The sequence below is a fragment of the Mustelus asterias genome, chromosome 9, assembly GCF_964213995.1.
Source record: "Mustelus asterias chromosome 9, sMusAst1.hap1.1, whole genome shotgun sequence".
In the NCBI taxonomy this organism is placed as follows: Eukaryota; Metazoa; Chordata; class Chondrichthyes; order Carcharhiniformes; family Triakidae; genus Mustelus; species Mustelus asterias.
This window is the reverse complement of record NC_135809.1, coordinates 74,401,985-74,408,811: the sequence shown is the minus strand read 5'-3', so window position 1 is coordinate 74,408,811 and position 6,827 is coordinate 74,401,985. Positions and strand designations below refer to the sequence as shown.

General features: G+C 46.4%; 1 pseudogene; it reads left to right on the top strand.

Moving 5' to 3' along the window:
- Window positions 1-5,708: 5,708 nt before the first annotated feature.
- LOC144499140 (small ribosomal subunit protein uS7 pseudogene) lies at window positions 5,709-6,339 on the top strand (annotated as a pseudogene).
- The last annotated feature ends 488 nt before the right edge of the window (window positions 6,340-6,827 follow it).

Genomic DNA, 6,827 nt, shown 5'->3' with positions numbered 1-6,827 from the left:
GAAGTTAATTTAATCTGCCATAATTTCTCCTCTCACTGCCCATAAACAGAAAGGTGTTTTTGATTTTCTTCCCCCTTTATAAATGTTTCCAAACCCCTCCATTTTGTTGTGATCCAATTTTCTATTAACAGCAAACTCAGGATAGGATGAACTCAGTGGGTTAGTTTACTTGCGTGCTCAGACATGGGAGGAGGTTTACCACATAGCCTCCTTTCACTCATACAATATAGGCGATATAGAAAAAGAAAGATTTGCAGGGCAAAGAGTACAGAAAAGAATTATTGCTTCACATGCGTCCAGAGTCCAGAATCAAAGTCCAATAAGTATTAACACTAGTCATCCTCTTCCCATAGCAACTACTAAACTGGGGCAGAGGCAGAGTTAAGCAATGTTATGGAAGTGGAAATGAGAATCTTGCCGGTGAAATCTCACAATGGAATTGTCCCCGCAAGCCTGCCAATGGCATAATGTTGTTCACGCCCTGGAAGGTCTAAAGCCTAATTTAAATACGTTTCAATAATATTAGAGGGCTTCCCTGCTGTATCATCCCTCCATATTCAGATTTCCATTTTGGCAAGGTTAAAACAGGTCTGCAGCAATGTGAATTAGGCAAAGAGAACCCAGCGGGGGTACCCAGGTAAGTACAGCCCTCAAGCCAGAGAGGGAAATGATCTGGCACTGCCCTCTGGCACTAGAGGGGGAGTGCCAGGGTATTGCCAGGAGCAGTGTCGGTGGGTCGAGCTTCCTCTGGAGAGGTCCATTGGTGGAGGGGGTGGGAAATTCACTGTCTGCATGTGGGGAGGGTCCCCGTGTCCATCACGGCATCTTAGATTTTATTTCTAGTGCTGTTAAATCCAGGTGCCCTTTGATCTCTGGAAGGCCGACACAGAGCCCATCCCACCAGTGTGATGCTACGGAACCTGTTTCCAGCACTTTTTTTCTCAGAGTCATAGAGGTTTACAGCATGGAAACAGGCCCTTCGGCCCAACTTGTCCATGCCGCCCTTTTTTTTTTAAAACCCCTAAACTAATCCCAATTGCTCGCATTTGGCCCATATCCCTCTATACCCATCGTACCCATGTAACTATCTAAATGCTTTTTAAAAGACAAAATTGTACCTGCCTCTACTACTACCTCTGGCAACTTGTTCCAGACACTCACCACCCTCTGTGTTAAAAAATTGCCCCTCTGGACACTTTTGTATCTCTCCCCTCTCACCTTAAACCTATGCCCTCTAGTTTTTGACTCCACTACCTTTGGGAAAAGATATTGAATATCTAGCTAATCTGTGCCCCTCATTATTTTATAGACCTCTATAAGATCACCCCTCAGCCTCCTACGCTCCAGACAAAAAAGTCCCAGTCTATCCAGCCTCTCATAGAATCATAGAAACCCTACAGTGCAGAAGGAGGCCATTCAGCCCATCGAGTCTGCACCGACCACAATCCCACCCAGGCCCTACCCCCACACATATATTTTTACCCGCTAATCCCTCTAACCTACGCATCTCAGGACTCTAAGGGGCAATTTTTAACCCGGCCAATCAACCTAAGGGTGGCACGGTAGCACAGTGGTTAGCACTGCTGCTTCACAGCTCCAGGGTCCCGGGTTCGATTCCCAGCTTGGGTCACTGTCTGTGTGGAGTTTGCACATTCTCCTCGTGTCTGCGTGGGTTTCCTCCGGGTGCTCCGGTTTCCTCCCACAGTCCAAAGATGTGCGGGTTAGGTTGATTGGCCAGGTTAAAAATTGCCCCTTAGAGTCCTGAGATGCGTAGGTTAGAGGGATTAGCGGGTAAATATGTGGGGGTAGGGCCTGGGTGGGATTGTGGTCGGTGCAGACTCGATGGGCCGAATGGCCTCCTTCTGCACTGTAGGGTTTCTATGATGATTTCTAACCTGCACATCTTTGGACTGTGGGAGGAAACCGGAGCACCCGGAGGAAACCCACGCAGACACGAGGAGAATGTGCAAACACCACACAGACAGTGACCCGAGCCGGGAATCGAACCCGGGACCCCGGAGCTGTGAAGCAGCAGTGCTAACCACTGTGCTACCGTGCCGCCCCTTATAACTCAATCCATCAAGTCCCGGTAGCATCCTAGTAAATCTTTTCTGCACTCTTTCTAGTTTAATAATATCGTTTCTATAATAGGGTGACCAGAATTGCACACAGTATTCCAAGTGTGGCCTTACCAATGTCTTGCACAAGTGCTGGAGAATATGACAGGAAAAGCTGGTAATGCAGCCTGTGTGCTGCACATCACTTTTCTCGCCTCAGCCACCATTTTGGAAAAAAATGGAAAATTCCATCCATCATCTCTACTTACTGACATCCAATACTAAATGAGCAGAAAATTCTGGAAGCCAAATGTTAGGATGACGGAAGCCAAAGTCTTCAATTTGGTGTCATATTTGACCATGAGGTGAATTTCCAATCTCCATAACACCACTTAGACTGAGTATTTCCACTTCCATAACATTGCTGGACCCTCCCTCTGCCCCAGTTTATTTTCTGCTGCGGGGAGACAGCAACCAGTGTTAATGTTGCTGGACTTTGACTCCAGAGGTCCAGGCTAATGCTCAGGGCACACAGCATCTGATAACATTTATTTTCAATTCATTTAAAAAATATGGAATTGAAAGTAGTCTCAGTTACAGTAATCATAAAGCTATCATCAATTGTCAGAGAAATCCATCTGGTTCACTGATGTCCTTTAGGGAAGGAAACCTACCATCCTTACCTCATCTGGTCCACAAATGTGGTTTGCTCTTAACTGTTCTCAAAAGTTCACAAAACACCCACATCTATAAACAAATAAAGAAAAAAAGAAATCCTCATTCATGTCTTTGTTACTTCTAGACTTGATTATTCCAATGCATTCCTGGATGGCCCCCTTTGTTCTACCTTCCATAAATTTGAGACTGTCCAAATCTCTGTTGACTGCCCCATGTGCAATTTACACAACACCCTCATACTAACCTACATTGGTTTCGAAGTAGCAATATCTCAATTTACAAATTCTCATCCTTGTTTTCCAATACCCCCATGGCCTTGTTTCTATCTTTATATCTCCTTCAACCCAACACTTTAAGACAGCTACACTGCTCCAATGTTCTGGTCTTTTTAGCATCAATGTGGAGATGCCGGCATTGGACTGGGTAAACAGAGTAAGAAGTCTCACAACATATAGTTGTGGGACTTCTTACTGTGTTTACTCTTTATAGCATCGCCAGTTTTAATCACTTAACTGTTTGCCATTCTGCCTTCTGCTGCTAAGGCCTTGCGTTCTGGAATTCCCTTCTTCTACCACTCTCTCTTCTCACTTACTTCCTTTAAAATGCTCCTTGTGGGCAGCATGGTGGCACAGTGGTTAGCCCCACAGCACCAGGGACCCAGGTTCGATTCCTGGCTTGGGTCCATGTCTGTGCGGAGTCCGCACGTTCTCCCCATGTCTGTGTGGGTTTCTTCTGGATGCTCCGGTTTCCTCCCACAGTCCAAAAGACGAGCTGGTTAGGTGCATTGGCCATGCTAAATTCTCCCTCAGTGTATCTGGACAGGCACTGGAGTGTAGCGACTAGGGAATTTTTACAGTAACTTCATTGCAGTGTTAATGTAAGCCTACTTATGAAACTAATAAATTAACTAATCTTAAAATCTACTTCTTTCACAAAGCTTTTGCTCATCTACCCTCTTATCACATTATATGGCATAGCATCAAATTTTGCTTAATAATGCCTTTGATAAGCACCTTGGGACATATTACTGTGTATTTTGTTACTATGTGCTGCACAAGTACAAGTGATTGTTATTGATCAAAGGAAACACATTTAAAAATAATAAGCCACAGAATGTTCTGCCATGAGAAAAGATAAGAAATTTCCAATGTAAATTTATCTTGACTTGTATGGAAATACTTCCTCAATCTGATTTTCCACTTTCAATTGACAGAAAACCTTTCAAAGGCAAGAGGGAAGTGTCAATGAGTGAAACATGAAATCAGCCAGACAGGCAGTAATCTGTGTTGTAGGACAATTATTTTGGGTTGGACTGCTACTCTTAGACAGAGGGTATTAGTTCCCTTCCATGAGATAGTGGTTTCACTAAGCCTTATTTTTAATTTACAGTGTGCATAATTACTTCTCTCTACATCTGTGCATACTTCATTAACATGATGTGTAAATGGTTTGTCCCATATCTTTCTGGGGTAAGACAGTCTGCTCAGAGCATACGACAGAACCATTCAGTTGCCAGATTTGTACTTGATGTTGTTGGAGTGAAATCAAAGTTAAAGGACACAAAATGGTTACCTGGCACAAAATGGATTCTGGGAAAGGACATTAAGAGGCACTGACTTTGGGCACAGACATTACACAAAGAGTGAAAACCTGTAGTGTTTAAATTACTGCAGGAAACAGGTCAGACCTTGAGGCACCTTAAACTTGAGACAAAAGCAGACCCAAAACAATGAGTTTGATAACGAGATCAGCCACTGATGGGGAACATAAATGCATAAATGTATCTACTCTATGTACAATGATGTGATAACTGTCGATGTCCGTACTTGTCTACTCAACTTGTAACGATGTGCTAACAGCTAATGTCCATACTGTCTATTATCTAACAATGTATAAAAGATGCTCAACTACCATTGTGTAGTTGAGAAGGTGACTGCCTGCACTGCGGAGTGCCAGCGCTTCTCCCAAAGCTTTGTCTGAATAAAAACTGCTTGTTGAACCTCCAAGTCTGACTCCGAAGTGGTGACTTTCCCACAACGATGTCACAATCGTATCCGCGGATCTTTATTAGTAATCTCAGGAAGCAAGAGGATGCACTGATCAGCAACTTTCCTAGTATCATTTATAGAGGTTTGCTGTCTGTTTTGGCCATTTATTCCTTACCAAACAGATTAATGTCAAATCTGGTGATTCCAGAACGAGTCTCATATTGAATGTTTGAGTAGTTAGCCTGAGCAGACGATGCACTCTTGGATCCAAATGCCATCCCCCAGAAGGCATGCTTCAAGGTCTTTCTGTGAGACATTGGGCCCGATTTTACCAAAACTTCGCACCCATTTTCAGGCGCGAAATCGCGGTAAAGTCGGCCGTCGGGCCTTTAACGTGATCTGCACCCGAATCCGAGCAGATCGCAGCTTTACCAACACCCGATTTGGGCGCGGGTCCGGTCCGCGCCCGAATCGGGCGGCCTGATGATTTAAATGCATTAGCATGCATTTAAATTGACTTAATGAACCGCACGCCCAACCCTACCGCCAAATCCCACTTTACCAAAGCGGATTTCTATTCTGCAGGGGGACCTCCAAAGCCCTCTCAGCCCTTGTGAAGTCACCATCCTCCTCGACCATCCTTCGCAGACCCCCCCCCCCCCCCCCCACCCCCGGATCGGAACTCCCTGGGAGGCAGACCCCCCTCGGCAGACCCCCCCGCCCCGGGATCAGACCCCCGTAGGAGGCAGGCCCCCCTCGGCAGAGCACACCCCCAACCTACCTCAATCGCTGGTCTCCCTCCAGCATCTTTCCAACCTGCAGTCCTTCGAGAGCCTGCAGCACCTTCCTGGCATTCCGCTGGAGTCTGCCGGAGGAGGGGGGCGGGCTCAGATGGATCTCTGGTTGGCGGCGGGGGGGGGAGGATGGACTTGGGAGAATCTTGCAAACTGAAAATATTGTAGCATCTTCTTTGTGCTGCTGGCGGATCCTGAGCTGAGCAGAATGACTGAGTGGGAGGGTGTGCCCGCGGTCGCAGAGACCCCCGAGATTAAGCTACTTGGCAAATGGAGCATGGACAATGTTCAGATCAATGACATTTCGCTACAGGATTACATCGCTGTCAAGGAGAAATATGCCAAGTACCTCCCGCACAGTTCTGGGCGCTATGCTGCCAAGCGTTTCCGCAAGGCCCAGTGCCCCATTGCACGGGCGCAACAACGGCAAGAAGCTGATGACTGTATGGATTGTGAAGCACGCCTTTGAGATCATCCACCTACTGACAGGCGAGAACCCACTGCAGGTACTGGTGAATGTCATCATCAATAGCAGTACCCGTGAAGACTCCACCCGTATTGGCCGCGCTGGTACAGTCAGGCGGCAGGCTGTCGATGTGTCCCCACTGCGGAGAGTTAACCAGGCTATCTGGTTGCTGTGTACTGGGGCCAGGGAGGCTGCATTCAGGAATATTAAAACCATTGCAGAGTGCCTGGCTGATGAGCTCATCAATGCTGCTAAGGGCTCCTCCAACTCTTATGCCATTAAGAAGAAGGATGAGCTGGAACGTGTGGTCAAGTCTAACCATTAGTTTTGTAACATCTGGCCATCTACATTCTCTAATAAAAGTGTTCAAAAGATTTTTTAAAAATTATCTATGGGAAAGGTAATTAAACTACAGTGTCCTAGTGAGCAATTAGTGACCTGTATCATGCGGTAGCACAGTGGTTAGCACTGCTGCTTCACAGCTCCAGGGTCCCGGGTTCGATTCCCGGCTCGGGTCACTGTCTGTGTGGAGTTTGCACATTCTCCTCGTGTCTGCGTGGGTTTCCTCCGGGTGCTCCGGTTTCCTCCCACAGTCCAAAGATGTGCGGGTTAGGTTGATTGGCCAGGTTAAAAATTGTCCCTGAGATGTGTAGTTAGAGGGATTAGCGGGTAAATATGTGGGGGTAGGGCCTGGGTGGGATTGTGGTCGGTGCAGACTCGATGGGCCGAATGGCCTCCTTCTGCACTGTAGGGTTTCTATGAATAAGAACAACCCTCTACTTTTCTATGATTCTATGATCATACATTTGTGATCTGTAACTGGATTGTTGATGTCCCTGTAGCC